Source organism: Rhea pennata, chromosome 2 (genome assembly GCF_028389875.1).
Source record: "Rhea pennata isolate bPtePen1 chromosome 2, bPtePen1.pri, whole genome shotgun sequence".
Taxonomy (NCBI): Eukaryota; Metazoa; Chordata; class Aves; order Rheiformes; family Rheidae; genus Rhea; species Rhea pennata.
In genome coordinates this window covers 8,243,461-8,263,019 of record NC_084664.1, presented here as the reverse complement: position 1 = coordinate 8,263,019, position 19,559 = coordinate 8,243,461, and positions in this window count along the sequence as shown.

The window sequence follows — 19,559 nt, the reverse complement described above, 5'->3', positions numbered from 1 at the left end:
CCTTAAGACACTGTTTTTGGATCAAGTTAAAGCTTGCTTAGAAAGATACATCAGTATGAATCCATCACATTCATCTGAGACACCTGGATATTGCTCTAATTTAAAAAAAATGGACTTTGAGGCATGGGACAGTTAGACTGTTTGTTTTGCCTCTGGTATTGATACTCAGAAATTAAACAGCAAAAGTCTTCACCAGAATGGAAAAGGGTCACAAGTTGGACGCTTGACATCTGTGCAAACACCTAAAAACGCACAGCCACTGTAATCAGGGCATACAGCAAAGGCAGGAGAGGAGCAAGGCTTGTGGGGCTCAAGGGCTTTGCCACACACGTCCTACGTGCCTTGATGTAAGATGCTGACTTACGCTGCACCTCACTTCTTCCACCTGTAAACTGAGAACAGCAGCACTGCTGGGCTTATGAGGGATAATTTTATCTTCTGAACATAGAGAAATGCCAATCCAAGACTCAGAAAGCACCAAAACCCTTTTGCAAAGTATCTAAAGGTGATAGGAGGGAAGAGACTGCTGTAAAAGAAAACCTCCACAGCCTTCACTAAATTTGAAAGAAAAGAGACGCAGAAACTCCATGGTATGAAGCCGTAACTCCTTAACAGGAGTCCAACTGGTGAAGTCAATGAGTATCATTCCATGGACAGCAAAAAGCTTTGGATCAGGCTGATAAGGAACAAACCACCCCAACAGCGAGTGTGCTTTTCGCACCACGTGCTGACTGCTGGATACCGACCGCCCCTGCGGTCACCCTCTGCCTAAGTAAAACCAGGGCTATGCAGAGAAGAGGAGCCCTGCGGGTCTAAGAACAGCACCCATATGCAAAGGCACCATACGGTAGCTGTCAAACGACTGTAGCAGGAGTTCATCCTAACCAAAGTTAGAAAATTCCTCCAGAAGGGAACAAACTTTTTCTGAAGACTGGACAGGCAAACTCACCAAAAGTCAGTTTCTTACACAGAAAACTTGTTGCAAAGCTTTAATGTCACTTTAAAATGAGTTTGCAAAACCACAGTCATCACAGGCTAATGATACTAAAACTACTGTTTAGCAACAAGAAAAAAACAGGGCTGAAATAACATATTTTAGACAAAGGAAGAGCTCCCTCTAGCTAATCAAACTGGATTCAGTAGCTCAGAAGCATTTCTTGCACCACAGAGCGATGCTGCACATACTCAGCTAGTACGCTAGAAAAAGTACTGCAGTACAGTGTATACGTAGTTATCAAATTCTACTTCTGCCCCTTGCTGCACAGGCTAAAGGACACCAACAAATATGACCATGCAAGCCAGTAAGTTCAGCTCCCTGAGCTGCCACCTCTGAGGTTACTTCCTTAACGTTTAGCCAAGTCCTGCTTCAAATAATAATTTTTGCTGCTTCTTGCAACTCTCTACTTCTTACCAAAACAAACAAAAAAATCACAGCTCTCAATACTGTTTGTCAACCTGTGTAACGCAGGTTATGTCTTCTCCCTCTACATTCCCAAGGAAGAAACAGCTAAGCCTAAATTGTTCAAATACCACTGAAATGCAGTTACTTTAGGGAGGCAAAGCAGCACCTCTTTAAATGCACCTAGCAGTGCTATGCAAAGGACTGTCTCAGTTGTGGAGACTCCGTTATCCTCTCAGTAATATTGGCAAAATATTGGAAACAGAGGTAATTTGGATACACAGCTGGTTCCTGACCAGCAGAAAGGCGCAAATACTTCTCCAGCAAAGTAAATTCCCCAGAAGCTAAGGAATGGGACTCTGCATTCCCCAAAGCGTTGAAGCCACCTATTCAAAACTCCTCTGAATACCAGCTATGCTGACTTTGGACCGTGAGCCAAACTACTGACAGACCTTGGCCTTGGCCTTGGCCTCAGCAGAGACGGGGAGCGAGTCTTAAAGCAGCTTGACTGCTTTAATGCCCCTTCCGGAGCGGGCACAAAGCCAACATGGACCTGAGTTACTGTCTCAGGGTCATTAACATCCTTCTGATCCTCAGTTACAAGCTAGGGTACAAAAGAGTGGTTTTAATGGCTGCTGGAGGGGCAAGAGAGATGCAGGAGGAGATGAAAGTAGTTGGTTTTCCAGAGGGCAAAGGCAGCTACATCCCTGGAGGGAGAGCAGGAGGAAAGGCTCCCATTCCCCAAACCCAGCACTTGTGAAGGTTGAAGCACTCTGCTGCAAACAAATAATGAGGACTCACGTCATGCTTTTATCCTCTGCCAAGGAGCTCAGCACATCGACAAGCAGAAGAAAATATAGCTGCCCTGGCTTTACCGAGCAATGGGGAAAGAAAGCAGCTTCCCAACTACATCCATCTGGGGATGATATCTAACCAGAAATGCCGCAGAGCTGGACGTGGCTGGGGTACAGCTGGGGAGAAGGTCTCCCCAAGAGCAGACAGCCTCTTCCTTCTCCTCTGTCATGGAGCACAGGCAGTGCCACCTGATGCCGTAGCAGGAGGTGGCTGGGGGCCTGCAACGCCACAAATCTCCACCTGAACAGTGCCACGTACTTAAATGTCAGGCAATTTTCACCCTGCGCTGAGTGCACCCAAATACAGACTTTTTTGTCAGAAATCACCATGTTTGTTCTTCTCGAATTATGTGCCATGAAGGAAGAATTGATAAAGAAAATAAATGGAAATAGAGCTGAGAGTAAAATAATGACCTTTTTGAGAGAGCTGTGCCTGCTTCCTCCCAAGCCAGCCATCAGACCCAATCCAGTATTTCTTCTTTGTTAGAGCAACACCAAACACAGTGATCAGGATCACCATAAGACTTTAGCTTATAGCTCTATATTCTGTTCCTAAGAAATAAGTCCTATCCAAAGAGAACAAAGCCAAAAAGGGAAATGTAAAATCCAATACTTATCCCTAGCTGTATCAAGACACTTAATTTTTAAAGCTCATCCTCTGTATGAATGTGCACAATGCTCAGACTTAAGCCTGCGTGTTTCCTTTCCCCAGAACAAAATCCCAGTTAAATACCTACTCATAGCCCGGGAGAGCCTTATGTATAGAATACCAGTTGGACTCCTGAGATTAATTGCTAAGTTTCCTTCATCTAAACTTAATTAATGTGAATTCTTATCAGGGTTTATAAAACTGAGATATCACATGCACTGTGAAAAAAGTTTCTAGAACTATAAAGGTCCAAAATTCCCTTTCTGGAAGAAAAAGATAAAAATTTCTGTTCCTGTATACTCTCTAATAGCCTAATAAACTGTAACTATCTGATTTTCTATTAAAGGCAAAAGACAAGAATTCAAATGTCTTCTATCACTGTATTCTGTACATAAAGTAATGTATAGATGTGATAAGAAAGTTAATGGATTTCACATTGCTTGGAGTATATGCAAAAAAAATTAGAAGCCGCCAATTGCTATCTCTAATTAGAATTTCTGAGAAGTAACACTGTAGAGATGGATCGTCAGCTTCCATAGGCATTTCCTACCCATGCCAGTCAAATTTATGTAACCCCTTTCCAATTAGTACCTTAATTGCCTTTCCATAACTAACAAACAAGTGCTGGTTGTTAGTTTACATTAATTCACAGAGTCAGAGGAATGCTAATACACATCTACCAATGAGCAGGTGGCCTACCAGTAAATCACTGCTTTGCAGTGATCTCCAAATACAGCTATAGGTGGAGTTCTATTACGAAATTAAGCCCGTAATGATCATCATGTAGGAGGCTAGAGTACTTTTATTTAGAGGAGGAAAGAAGTTAGGTGGAAGCTGCTATAACACATTCAGATACACAAGAATTGCATAAATACCTCTGCTTTACTCCAAGGTTCGCTTGGCATTTTGGGCTGGCTTTGGTTATTCAACCACAGTCTCCTTTCACTGCACTGAATCCAAAAGGGATGCTGCTAAGTCAAGGACAGCGTGAGTAGGGCAGAAGGGATAGCTGAAGGATTGGGCAGGACGACACGGAACCTCTTCCCTGACAGGTTCTAGCTTGCGCGTGCTTTCCTGCCAGTCATCAGTCAGATCAAACATTAACGTTTCTTCAGTATTCCATGACAAGAAGCTTCAATTTTAAATTGCTATCTAGCATAACGCATCCTCCCAAAACATCAAACTAAGACAGAGTCAAACTTCTAAGAAGCAAGAAATCGGAAACTAGGATGTACAAAGCTCACAGTCTCAGCTCTGTTTTCCCCTTCACACTGCTCTTCCCCTGTCCAGTCCAGCAAGACCAATGGAAAATTACTGCTACCATTCAGCTGTATTCCCAAGGTTAACTGGTCTCATTGGAAGACGGAAAGATTCATAGTAAGGTAGTTGGAAAAATTCCGATTGTAACGGAGACCAGCACAGCTTTGTTGGCAGCCGGGTGTTAAACGAGTGCGGCTTGCAGGCTGACAAGTAGCATAGGATGACTGTACCCACACGTACACTAACGAAGAGACTGTTAAACATCAGAGACAGTACATTCTGTATGGAGAACAGACTAAGCTAGACTAAGGAGCTTTTAATCAGTCTAAATGACCAGAACTAGAATATACTATTCTACAAGTATACTGGGATATTTCTCCCCAATAGTTTAAGGTTGTCTAATAGTCTAAGATTCAATTTCTTGGCTTCAGAATTTTGCATTTTTCTACATATGGTATTCTGCAAAAAGCACAAGACACAATTCAGCCATTTTACCTAATTTAATGAACATTTTCTAACCAGATTTTTTAAAACAATTATATAAATGTTAATTAAAGGAGCAAATGACTATGCAGCCATTTCTGTGATTAGGAGAAGGTACAGTAGGCTGTATGTGGCCTAAACAGGATGCAAATTCTAGTTATGCATTAAACAGTGGATCACATTCAGGCTCTGTCTGGTTGTGGTGACCAGAAGCTGCTGTTTACACCCTCCAGATTCAGAACCCCTTCAGACACCAGAGGGAGGAACCGAGACCTCTCTTTTCCAACTAGGCAGCACAACCCCACAGATGTTGAATGCTTCTACTCCACCACCTCCCCTAAACTCACCTCTTCTGCAGATAACAGAAAAAAGATGAGGAACAACTATCTTTTCCAAGACCCAGCTTAACTCACTGTTGAACGTTATATTCACTACTCCACCTCCAATGGCAGAGCAAGGACAGCACACTGCTAGATAGAATCATTACTGAGAACTTGGGATCCTGTGAAGACAGATCAAAGACCCATTTTGACTACACTTTTTAAAGCGGTAAAATCTGTCCATCAGATTCCCAATTGCTGACATTGCTCGAAAGCCCTCATCCATGGATTCCCACTCACTTCTGAAATGGAGAAAGCAAACTAAGCCTGGGCTGTCGGGTTGTACTGCCTCCACACTTCCACCACGTGCCCCCATTAAATTTCAGGAAAAAGCGCTGGGCTGAATGGTAAGGTTTCTTCTTCTTCTTCAAAAGCCTTGGAATAGCACCCATATTAACACCTGGCTGTTCCAGCATTCTTTAAGGTCTTTAAAATATAACTGAGGTATACTTTCAAAAGATACTGTTACAGTACATAGGAATTCTTCTGCTCAGTGAGAGCTGTAGCAGAATTAAGCAGCATGATGCAGTAAATAGAAATGACCTTGAAGAAAAGGCTGGCAATATACCAGCGGTGCTTTACTTACACAAAAATCAGGGTAATGAAAACCATGAATAGCTATGAATTTCCACCTTGTAGGCTAACTACACTGGTCCAATTTAGTTTTGCTTATACAAACATTAGCTGAAGAATAAGAGAGTCGCATCAGTTAAAACTTCACACAAAAAAGTGGTGAGAAGCTTGAATTTCTTTTAATTATCAAATGTAATGGATATTAATTCTACATTATACACCGTATGAACTCTACAAGAAGGATTTAAAATTGACTAGAAATGGCCAGTTTAACGAGCATTGTTCAAAACGGTCATGGGGATGGATGGCAATTGTGAAATTTTTCATGTGTTTTATATGCATAAAAACATATATGCTTTTTTGTACATGCAGCTCAGGTTCTGACTTAGGACTGATCTAAGTACTGCTGTAATCAAGACAGTAAAACGTAATACCAAGATAAACCTAGCAATCTCTGAAGAAAGCAGAAGGTAGAAGTTCACCCAACTGGTACACATTACTGTCAGCTAAGGGCAGCCAAAGTAAACAGAGTCGGGGGCACAGCACGTAAATGCTAGCAGAGCACTTTATGCCTCACAGCTCTTTGCGTTCTGAAGTCCGCATAACCCCAGTAGTACGACCATCTGGAACGAACACACTGTTTCTGTTAATGTTATTTTTGATTTCTCAAGAAAGTTCTTAAAGTTATACCTGGCATATTACAACAGCCTGACAAATAGAATTACACTGTGCTCCCAAGCAGGAGGATAAAGTGAAAACATCTTCTCTAGTGCCTTACAGCAACAGGGGATCCTGTTTGCACCCACTGCTACATTGCTTCTACATCCCAGTCCGGAAAAAACCCACAGGTGCTTGATCTGGCCACCATCTGCTCCTCAGTGCATCCTTCAGCAAGTGATTCCTTCCCAAGCACCCCAGAGCTCCACCTTGCTACCAGAAATATTTGGTCAAGATCCTTCTCAGCCATGGAAGAAAGATGGTTGGTCCCCACGTGTGGACTGGTCTTCCAAGCGCTCTGCTCTAAAGCTGTCAACCAGTAACCAAACAACTGAACGTTATTTTGGAACATTCAGCTATGAAATACGGCCCGCTGTGACGACCTGCATCCCATAGCCATGGCATGCTTTCGAAAGGTACCGCGCGCAGGAATTCTGCATGACAGGAAGTCCAGCTGGAGAAAAAGGCGTTGGCCTAAACAGCATCAACATCAACTACAAGAATCAAAATCTGCGTTACTTGTGTTGCTTCTGTCAGTCACGCAGAACGAAGGAGCACTGCCTGAGTTAGGACCCTTCCCCGGGTGCGCTCAGCGAGAAAACGTTCCTGTGACAAACCTAAAACCCCTGCGATGTGCTCAGCGCTCCAGATCAATGCAGCGGTAACGCACTACACCCTCAGGAAAGTCAGTTTTATTAAGACACTGCGTGGGTAGTCCAGCAAATCACCCATCTGTAAACAATTTAATTAGAGCTCCGTCCTCGGAGTAACGGGCTAGTACAACAGCAGTCCACAGCGAGAGAATATTAATAGCCCAGTTCGTAAGCAAGGGAAACTCTCCAAGTCTGGGCTCGGAGAGGAACCTCTCTGATACTTCAGCCCTGTTTTTGCCTCAGCTCCTGCTCCTGCTCCTTTGCATGCTCTAGGGCAAGTCGTTCAGCAGTTCTGCTCACACGATTCATGATGTCGCCTGAACAGGCAGAACGGTAGAAATAGTCACGTGCCTTTGGCTTCTTCAGAGTCGTACTTGAGGAGTTAACTTACTTGCACGTTTTGGATCACCTCCTTATGATGAGGAGCTTGGATGTGCCTGAAAACTTGGACGTGCCAGCTGATTGACAGCTGACTTCCAGCACTTCGGTGTCAATGACAATCACTGGCATTCGCTCCAGAACATAAGTAGACCAGGCAGACTTCTAAGAAGTAAACACAGCTGAAATAACAGGACACTTGGCAGCAATTTTCAGTGCCAGACAAATGGCTGGATGCTGTGCCGCTGAATAGCTTTTACGGTATGTGTCCACTGTGTAAGAACGAACACCAGGCACCAGCGGAGAGCCGGGAATGGAAGCCCTGCCTCCAGTTTTATAGCGACACTGAACACACGACAGAGCTGTAGCTGCCCCCCGGTTCAGAAAGGCCAGTGCAAAGCTCACCGTGGGTGATGCTCCGCCCTGGCTTAAAGTGGTTTTTGAACTGCTGGGCAATGAATTTGGGCACTAGTCACTTATCCATCTAAAACTTAAGTGAGGGGAATACTTTGGACTTCCAAGTTTCTCTTTACTTCTGCTCATGCTATACCTACAGCTAAAGGACTGCACAGTGTCTTTAGCCCACACCACAAAAATTGGAAAGTAACTTTTCAACAAACCCCCCAGTACCACATTACATGCTCTGTGATGAGAAAGAATACTAAGCTGGGTATTGTCGTTCTAACTCATGCCAATACTAGTCGTATTAGTAACACTCTCAGAGACACCCAAAAGAGCAGGCCGGCTGTTGAAAAGGCTGCACACAGCTAAGTCGCAGCACGGTTGTCTCAGGTCTAATCATTCCTATTAACAAAAGATCAGGTTCAGGGTGACAGTGCCCCTTTGATGCTATAGCACCTTCCATCCTGGTATTCTCCTAAAAAGCACAATACCTATAGGGCTGGCTCCAGTGAAGACCTGGCTGTCCTGCTTCCTCCATGTGGTTGCTCATGCTTTGCATCTCCGTCTCTTTTAAGTGTCTACATGCTTAAAGTCTAGCATACTGCTCTCATCCTCCTCCTCTTCCATCTGCTTTTTCCTAAAAGCTCTGATTCTTGTTTTGGAAAAGCCTTAAGGAATCCCAATTGATAAGAAATGAATCTTAAAGCTGATTTAGGGGCATTCGGTCTTTGCTTTCAGTTGCAACAGATGCAGACTCAGAAATAGGAATTACAGTCCTTGGTGAAGTACAGACATCTTTAGAATTATATGATGGACTCCCAGAACCTGAATTCCTTATTATTGAACTACAAAACCTACAAAAACTACAATAAATGGCTTAGTTCGTGCCCATATTACCTGATAAATCACAATATAGCAAGCCATTGCAGCACTACCTGTTAGAAGGAAGTGCTGATAGTTCAATAAAGATAAGAAGCAAAATGGCTTTAAAAATAGTCATGAAAAACAAACAAGGGAAGACCCATGAGCAGTTGGGAATCAGTCCAGGAGTCAGATGACTTTAAAGATGTCAGAAGAAAATCTTAAAACATAGACAGCATTCTCTCGGCTCCCACAAGTTCATTTGTCATGAACAGCAATAATGCAAAATGAATCTTGTCAGCTGACACTGTACATATTTTCAAATACACTGAGTTGATGAAAGATTCATAATTACACATATTACACTGGGCAGTGAAAATACAGCATCACAGAGCACAGCTGAACACTGCAGAAGGGATGTGTGGAAAGAAGAAACACCCACGGTTTCTCTGATCATGACTGTTACACCCCATTAAGTGCTGCACAAACTGGTAATTGGATGTGTGAACAGACTAGAATTAAGGACAGCATGAAAACATTACAAGAAATGTTGTAAGGCAAGGCCTTTCCCTACTTCTAAGGCTAAACAGTTTTCCTCAACTCTTCAGAGGTTTTAGTCCTAACCTGTCTTTTGATGCTGCCAGAATACAAAGAAATCCAAAGTTTCCAAAAAAACTCTTTGCAAATATTTTTTCTGATCAGAGTAGATGAACCACCACAAAAATTGAGCCCAAGCTTTTGGCACAGATTTGAGTTTCTAGGAAGTAAACTCTTCAAGTTCAGCTGTGTACTTTGATATAACTTCCTGAAGAGAAATACATAGCACTGCAGAATCATTCATACTGTATGAATTGCCCACACGTGTGCGTACTTCCCTCTTTCGATATAAAGGGAACCAAAAGTGACCAGCTCAGATTTAAGAGTTTAATTTTGAGAACCCTAAAGCAGAGCAGATTAATTCTGTCCTGAATAATAGCACCCAGTCTCAGGCTTATAATCCCATTTTCTCAGCACACAACAGTGAGTTCCTCAGGTATCCACTAGCAGTAAGGAATCAAGAGGAATATCAAATGTGACGACTATTTTCCCAACATGAAAGCTGACACCTTCAGAAGAAGGAATAGCTGTAAAGTAGCAAGTTTTTCATAATGCATCTTTTTCCAGCTTGATTTGCCCACATCAAGTTTCACTGTGCTGCCCTCCACAGAGGTACCCCAGGATAGCTGAGAAACGACGATGGTGGATGTGACACAAGAAGAGAGCACCCTAGTGTTGACCTCAGCCAGATTCTCAGGGAGGACAGTGTTCCCCAGGATGCCTGGTGAAAAATCTTGGAAGCACCTTCCTACGGTCCGAAAGCAAAGGAGAATCTCAACTAGAGGCAATCTGTCGTAGCAGGGGGGAGCATGAAGGTACCTGATTTGTAACACTCAAGAGATATTAGCATCAGTTGAAAAATAAATATTATTTTTCACACAAAATGGATCCTCTCCTGAAAAATTCTCCTTAGTCAAAAGGTTTTCCAGATTAACCTAATCCGGTTGAGTGAATGTCAAGCAGTCCATCCACAATCCTCCTCAAGCCTTGTTCACTGACCTGGACCCATTTTAAGACAATCAAAGAGGGTTTTGCTCAAAACCAGTGCAAGTGTAAACTGCACAGGAAAGGTACTGATTTTGGGAGGGCAGAAGGAGCTTTGCTTTGTTCTGCTTTAGTAAACTAATTGATCGCAGCTCAGCTCCCAGTTGTGCTGCTCTAAAAATCATCCTCACAGATGATGCTGTTTAGACAACTTATTGGGAATCTCAGCAGGAAATGAGGAATGTGGAAAACTGATTACACTAAATGAGGTAAGTTTAAGATAAATGAAGGAATGATGGCTTTTGCTCCCGTGCCAGCTCATCAGGGTTGTGTCTTATTACACTCCCACCTGATCATACAGCAATTTGGGGAAAAAGGGTTAACATTTTTTTCTACTCCACTTTCTGTTCCTTTTTTAAGGCACATTTTAAAGTAATCATTTATTGCTTCATTTGAGGTATTTCAATCAAAGTCACAACATACTTAAAGTAACATCTTACCTAAGAGCAGTTTAAGTGATAGATATTTCAAAGAGCTGCAGAACATGGATCTGAAGGCAGCAGCAGCAGCAGCCCAAACGCAGTCCTGAAAACAGCAAGCCCTGAGCTCTGATCTGCAGGACCCAGTCCAAAGCCTGGCTGAACAACCTCAGTGGGCTGCTGATCTGAGAGATGGTTTCCGGTGGCGGCCGAAACATATAAAAAGCAGCTGCAAAGAGGCAGACCTACTTCTGTATAACTTATTATCCACGTGTAAAAGTTTAATATAGCTACTTTGCACAACTATAGTGTATTTTCTGGAGTGTAATTGTCTTTTTCCTTCTGAAGAAGCAACAACTCATAAATCAATAACTACTGTGGCCAGTGCACCAACACAGATTTATTCACAAGCTACTTGTTTCTTTGTACGCGCTCAGGAGGAATAAATGGCTTTAATAATAGACATCATTAAAGAAGGATTTTAACAAAATTAAAAGTCTCACACAAAACTTATTGAGCTTCTGGGATAAGTCTGCTCACAGCTGAAAGCCTAATATATTTAAGGGTGTCTGATCTTACTCTAACAATTTTTAGAACATTTCCGCAGTCCTGCTACAAAATCTGTGGTACAAATCACGATTGGAATGAGTAAACTTTCTCTTGGGAAAGAAATGAGTTGGCTTTGCTGTAATTTACTCAGTGTAGTTTTTTGAACATTTACGTTTGTGTAGTCTAACTAATAATACTGATGTGTTGTCTGTTTACATCTGGACCCAAAAGAGGAAAAGCACATTAATTTCAGGGTTACCTGTGGTTTTTCAAATATTAAGATGCTGGAGTAGTCATGACCAGTGTCTGTAACTCAGAGGACAGAGGATTTAAATTACTATTCTGTCAAAGACCTGCTTGCTTGCTTGGGTTTTCTTTTGGGCACATAGCCTAGCCTTTGAAAAAAATGAGCAATGCTTGGTTTAGGAAAACAGTGCTGCCATCACTACATTGGGTCTTTTGTTCATATTAACAATTTATCTTTTCATTGTTATTCTGCTGCTGTGCAAACCACACCATGGCAACTGCATCTAGCAGCATATTTAATTCAGCCTTACAATTTCATTAACTTTGACACATTTGGGAATGAGCAGGTTCAAAAGACTGCGTGTTGCCAAACAGCAGTAATTGTATTTCTTCTTCTGAAAAGTGAGTGTGCAAAGAGACTGTTTTTAGCAGGGTACCCAAAAAGTCTTTAGCCCCTCTGCTGAGAAGTGCTATTTTGTCAAAATCAATCATTTTTGTTAAATGTTAATCCAATCATTTCATTGAAAAGTCAGTGTAGGCTTCTGAGGTCCAAGAAGGAAGAAAAACAGGAGGGGAGAAGAAAAAGAAAAAGACCTACAAACATACATGGAAGGAGAACAAAGAATTTTGAATTCAATTTCATAGCAATCTCTATGCTTGATGAAAAAAAGACATATGAGCTTTAATCTTTATGCAGTGCACATAAACTAGTTCCACCCTGACAGAATACGTAGTCAAGACCAGGCCTTACCTGCAGCAATTTTCCAGAACCCATTGTGCAGTGTATAGTTCCATAAAGCCCCCTTGAGAAACTGCAGAGCCAACCCGGGTTCTTTTTCCTTCTCAAAAGCCCCCATCAGGAAGAAAGATTCTCAAAGACAAACTACATGCTAGAAACATCTCTGTAACCTTAGTCCCACACTGAGGTTAAATGAAAATAACTCATGCAACATAAAAAAATGAAAAAATTAAGGAAAAAAATTGTTAGCCAGGAAAAACTGCAAAACCTGCCATCCCATGCTACAAAAGTTAAGAGCATAAGCTGAGGTAAAGAATAACAGAATATTGTCAACTTAGATTTAAATATTATTCTGACATTAAGAACCATAATACTGTCTTGAAAACTTTTTTCAAAACAAACTGAAGTCTTTTTCACTATTATCTGAGGGCTCAAGGTTCGTATTTCTTCAGCAAGTACAGTAGAATTTTTCTTAAACAAAAGACCCACATAAACAGGATATGGAAAATAAACTGTTATTTGAAATATTTGGCATCATTCTGTATAAACAGAGCCCATTTGTGCTAGCAAGGTGAACAGTGCCGAGAAGCATTCCCGGACCCCGGAGCACCACGTCTAGAAGCACGATCCGCAGCACCACTTTGGCCACGGCCAACTGTCACTGAGCCAGTCAGCACCCGAACACAGCTCGGGAGTCAGCACAGACCAGAGACCACCCCAAAAGGTAATCCATTTGTGGTCACTGTATTTGGAAGTTCAGGAGAGTTTAGTAAGTACGGGTGGTTCCTGCAAGTTGGGTGTCAGCGCCAGAAAAGGGTTCTGAGCACGTTTCATTTACAAGCTTTGTTATAACCACCCAGAACAGACATGGGAACAGACAAGATGCAGCATTTTAAAGCTAATGTAATGTTTGATGCTACCCTTAAAGAGAGTCATCCAAGTTCACAGAAAATTGAATGACCTTAAGTTTACTTGTAATTTGGCAGAAAGAACTGCAAGTCACCCATCTGAGATTCAACCAACAGTTCCATGCTATTTTACTATTTCAGAGATGATCCTTAGTTATATTCTCATCCATTTTAAATAGTATCAATATTGACTTATCTTCATCACAACTAATTAAAATCATTTCTTTAGAAAAGTGTTGATTGCAGAGGTTCTTAGAGTGAATCGTTTTCTGATATACAAGAATAAAATGTTTAAGCCCTATTTGTGTAATATGTCACTACATATCATGCAAATTCCCATCTCCGTTCCACACACATTCAAGGAGAACCCAAACAACCTAGCTGAGACTTCCCTAGCTGTACTCTTTCTCAGACCAAAGAGGGATGCAAGTTTAACAGTCCAGTTTAGTTTTGTCTACTAAAGCTGGTCTGTTTTCACTTCCTGGATATTCAAATTTAAGCGCTGTCTACTCAAGAACTCAGCTATTCTGGCTAGTCAGTGCATGAAAAACTCAAGGTGACTGTGGGAAACAAGCATAATGTAATATGAAAACACAGCACTTGGACAGTATCCTTTAACAGCATTTCCATGAGCGCTCACTGACTCCTTAAAGCCAGTGGATTGTAAACTGCATATCCGTGAACCATGTTACAGGGAAACAGTTTGTAATCCCTCTATTAATCCTTGGCATCAGGGTACATACAGTATAATTATAGACTGCAGCAGAATAATTTGAAAACTTTATTCCACGGGGCCATAATTATATCCTGGCTGTAATCCTTTAATTGCCAATATCATTTAATGCATTGTAGACATACCACATGACTAAATGAACAAATGTACTAAAAACATCCCGCAAGCAAGCCACAGTAAAAGCAATAGCATAGCCAGTGATGTGGGCTATAAAACAAGATGCATGATTAATAAACAACAGAATACAGAGCCTAGAAACATCAGAATTTCTACTGTCACTATTTGTTGCACCAACATTTGGTTTTCTAGGGTACCTTAGTGGATGACAGAATAAAGCTACTGAAAGAAGTCTGTAGCAAATGCTAGTTATGTCAATCAACCATCAAGCAAAGGGCAGAAATATTTCTAGAGGTTCTTTGGGAAGAAGTTATGTGGCTTTTAACTGTAACAGATGCTCACCTGCTGCAAAATGCAATGAAACCACAGATGATCGTATACCTTGGTGCTACTGAGGACTAGCCTTCTGGTCATCTGTTATTTATATTCTCCACACTGACATTGTCAGCATGTTGTTTTTACCCTAGAAAACAAAGGCCAGGGAGGCTGACACAGTTTGCTTGTATCTTTTGCTTAACTGTAACCTGATATACAGCTTATGGGACCAGAAGGAAAAATGTTAAGAGGAAACAACTGGGAGCCCAGCTGTTAAAGTCTCTGGTAGGTAGTTCAGTGTTCAGGAATCTTTTTATTGATCCAAGAGTTAATTGTATTTTTAACTAATAATTACTAATATAAAAGCATATACAGTTCAAATATAGGAACTGGATCTTGGGGTTTCCCTTGGCCACTCCAGTCCCCTGATGCTAGATCCAGATTCCCATATCCATTCCTGGCATAACAGACTTCAGTAGAAGAGACCACTTCTACCTGCTGAGGCATTTCCTCAGCAGTTGTTCCTACCACAAGGTTAGTATCTTAGAGGCAGGCATCACCTGCCACATTAAAAAGGCTTAGCCCTATCTAATCCTTTCAGTAAACACCAAAGGAAGTAAATGACAATCCCCAGAAATGCACCCATTTCCGTATCCAAGGTGTCTCTGAAGCACTTAGATGCTCCAGAGAAAGGACAGGAATTAGGACATCATCACATCTAGTATTTCATAGGGTCTGACTTTGTTCTTGCTCACTGAATAAACTTCAGTCACCTCAAGCAGATGGTCCAGACACATGGACCCCTATCACCAGCTCTGGACTCTGGTGTTATTCTGTGGGCCTGGTACGTGCTTGACACCTCAGCGGTGTACCTTCTATTTTGTACGGAACAGATCTTTATTGGAATTGACCCAAAATCATAGAATCACAGAATCAGTAAGGTTGGAAGGGACCTCTGGAGATCACCTAGTCCGACTCCCTGCTCAGCACGATCACCTACAGCATGTTAGATAGGACTGCATCCAGGCGGGACCACCAAAGTACAGACCAATAGTGGAAACAGAGATAAGGAGTAATACAGTTTTGCATTAAAAATATACCTGTTTTCATAAACAATTTCCTTACCCTAACTACAGAGAAAGATAAAACTATTAAAAAAAGGGGGGGGGGGGGAGAAATTCCTCCACGCTAACAACCCAGGACTCTTCCACATATTCATTTAGATACAAGATGTACTGCTTGTTGGGAAAGGTAAAATCTTTTATTTCAGACCAGCTGATGTAACTGGGAAGAACAGATATGCACCTGGGAACAGAAGTAAAGCAGCAGCAAATACAAACTACAGACAGATAAGGAACAACGAAGAATAATTTAGCCTAGTTATGTTCATCAGTTGAACTGAAGAGAACTTAAAGTGGAATAGCATTAGAGAAGCAGGAGAGGTAACAAGGAGTTTATTTATTTATTTAGAAGTACTTATGAAACGTGTGCCTCTTCCCAATACAACACCTAGCTTTTACTGTAATATAACTGTATAAAATGGAAGTATCAGTTAATCCCTAAGAAATTATAAAGCACTTCCCTTTCTTTCCGATTCTGCTGAACCGAGGGTTCAGCAAACATCCTGATTTAGCTTGACCTCTACTTCTACAATAGCTGAAGGCAGCAGATGGATTCTTAGACTAGCTCAGGAGCCTTTCATCTGCCAGGCAGGAGAGTGCTGTAAGACATAAAAGCCATTGAAACGACACTGCATATAGAGGCAGCGGGGACAGTTTTCTTCCTGAACTCTGTGACAAGTGGCAGTGTGCATGAGAAAGCCACTGCCTCGCAGGAGCTCTGTGCTGAACGCAAGAGTGCGCAGCACGGCAGCTGTTCAGACACGCTGCGTTTCCTGAGGCATATCAACCCCGCTATGCTAACACACCCATAACTTACATGTGAATAAGCTGCACTTTACAGGAGATGCTCTGAAACTCTTCACAAAAGCAGACAAAGTGGAGCTAACAAATAGCAGGTTGGCACAGAGCTGGGCTAAAGCAGCAAACAGGCTGTTTAGTTCAAGAATTTTGAGGTAAAATATCCTGAAGTTACTTCAAAGAAGAAGCAGTGTAACACATCCTTCAGGAGCCACCACTCTTCATGGACATAGTGTAGTGAACGGTGTCAGCCCTGCTTCTCAGTGAGCCAGCTTCCTCACCACTCTGCTTTGATGTGTGCCATCCATAACACTTACAGACCACATCCAAGGCCAGGGTGGGGTTTTTTTCCATTAACTTTGAGTCCTTAAGAATTAGATGCTACATCTGTGATGGACACCATAGACTTTTATAGTCAATGGAGAGGAAAAAGCAGCAGTGGATTAGTCCACTGTTTTAGATGGGTATCCTTGGATAAAATAAATTGCCTTCCGTTTACAATTCCACTAGACTCTGAGATAAAAGTGACCATGTCAGACATTTGTATCTAACTTTCAGATAATTGTGTAAGAGTAGATAAATACTAAGGCACTGTCTAAGAGGCAGCCCCTAGAACAGAACAAAAACATAGACAGATCAATCAACTTGCCCCAAATTGATGCATCATGGTCAAGACTGATGTGGTAGATGGTAGTAAAAACTGGAAGGTGATCTAGAACATCAGAGGTCCAGGCTCTGCATCAGTAATGTCACTGGGAGTCTTTTCCACTGACCTTGAATCAGGCCACGAATGTCTACAGAAGAATCATTAGATCTGGGACAATAAGAAACAAAATTCGCCACAGAACAAAATTCACTAAGCTGTGAGGTATATACAACTCCACTTCTTCCACGTACCACTTCAACTTGCTATCAGCGACAGCAAAGAAACCTAAGAGGATGAAAAGTAACATGGACACTCTTATTTGCTGTTTTCCTTCCTATGGTTTTCCTTTCCCTTTCAGAAATGCTCTTGCTAAAGTCTAGCTTATGAAAACAAGGTAATGGGTTATTCCTTTACCATAGTTTTACCCAAGTTTTCATTCACTGTAACTATCTGACAGCCACCACACGGCACTTTTTAATATTATGCGACACTATTCAATTAAGCAGGAGGCTGCATATCCCTGCTCAGTATTCCTGGTGATTTTAAGTAAGTTTTTCCATTTGTTTCATCTCCAACACTTGTCTGGCACAACAGTAATTTTTCCAGATGAGAGAGAACCCAGTGATCATAAAGAATGAATTATTTACAGAAAGATCAGTTCTCCAGCTCACATCAAGACTTCACTAATTGTATTTAATTGAAAATACCGCACTGAACATATGCACAAAGTGTTCTTCACGTTCATAAAAGCCTTAAGTGCTATTAAATACTACTGAAAAAGGAAAAGGCTCAGAGGATTGGTAGCAGGAAACAATACTTTCTAGTTCCAGAGCACTGACTCAAATTCAGTCAAAGTTAATCAAGACTAAAACACATCATCTGCTAATTGGTTGATGGGGACAGGCAATCCCATTTCCTAATGCAAAAATGATACCATACACCCTCACCAAAATCAGCTTCCAGCTGTGCAGCTGCACAGCTGTGCAGATTAGATTGAATTTCTTGCTGCAGTTTGCCTTACCTAAGTTGTGCCTCTATGAAGCTGACTCCACAGTCCCACCACTTGAAGCAACACTGTTGACCTAGATGTTTATAGCACTTTTTCAATAACTTTAAAACTTTTCTTCTTTTTTCTTCTTCTCTAAACAAGCTGAGTAATCAAGAACAAGACAGGAAGTGAGAAGTATCTTCACCAGACCTACCCAGCAATGAGTAGCAAAGCTCAAGACCAGATTCAGTCCAGGTTCATTGCTTTATCCAGTAAAGCTATAGGTTCACTGAACAGTTAACTAATCTAACAGCTCATTGCTTCCAAAAAAAGGTGAGGTGGAGGAGGATGTTCCCCACTGAGCTCTCCATCCCAATTGCATATTGTAACTCTGCTACACCAACTCCAGTTGGAATTGGACCTTTCAAAAAGTTAATTCAACTTATTAAGGTGACAGAAAAGTAAGTCCAATACAAACAGGTGAACAGGCTGGATTAGCATGTCAAATCATGTCACAGAAGTGTCCTGTGTCCAATGGAGCCTGCTCCAGGGAGAAAGTGAGAACACAATCCCTTCAACAGCAATGAACTATTGAGCCATTTGGATACTTCTGAAACTCCAGCCTAAGTCACCCTACAATTTCCAAGCAAATAAACCTTTGCTTCAGATTCAAACTGCGTAAGCCAATCTGAGCATTCAGAAATGCAAATAAAGAGAAATCAACTAGTTTGTCAAATATATTATCTACTTAGCCCAGCTACTTCTAAATGTCAGCTCCAGTTTTACTCTTTACAGTCCTGTGTGCTTCAGCAGAGTTTAATCTGAAATTGTATCGCTGAAGACTGCTATGCTAATACCACACCTTTAATTTAGACAAAAACCCACAAGTACCTTTACATCCAAACATACAATTTCCTATTCTAGAAACACTTATCCTAGCAGGCTGAGTAACTGATGCCTTTATCTCAACGTCTCTGATGCCAGTCTCCCAAAACCTGCCTTGATGCATTAGGCATTAACAGAGCATTCCTTAAGAAAGCACAAGTACAGCAGTAGCTGCTACTGTTTAAAAGTGTCTAGAGGCACGCTAGATATTTGCTGCCCCTTCTAGTTTTAAATCGTCAACTCCTTCTTCTGTCCAAGGGGATTCAAATCCAATGCACTACACTCCTTATCAGGTGAGCATTTGAAACAGATTAAGGGAACTGAACTTGCTGTTCACAAATCACTGTGGGGATCATTTACAAGATTCATTGCAAGAAATCCATGAGGGGTTACTGAAAAAAGCAGGCCTACTTTGACAACAGGCTCAAATTAGCCAAATAGTTTTTGTAAAACAGAAGTAGCAGAAACCTAAGGGGGTAGCAAGTCACATTTGCATTTGCACTCTGACACAACTCCTCCTGAATTCTTGTCTGCCCAGCAAGGGTCTAAACCTCTAAACCATGCTACGTGGTCTGTAGTATGAAGGTTAGGGCACCCTTCCAAAAGGTGGGAGGCTGGGAACCTTAGCTTCAGGACATTCAAACATCGTACGTTAGAATTCCTACTGCCAGAGTTCTTACAAAGGGGGAACATAAGCCCATTTCCTTTGTTTTCAAAGTGAGCCTTGCTTTCTTTTCAAAAAGAAGTTTTCTTGCCTGTGCCTTATGTTGGAATGCTGAGTAAAGAGACCACCTCCTGCTAACTTTTAAGATGTTTCAACGCCTGTCTAAAACTGGATGCAAAAT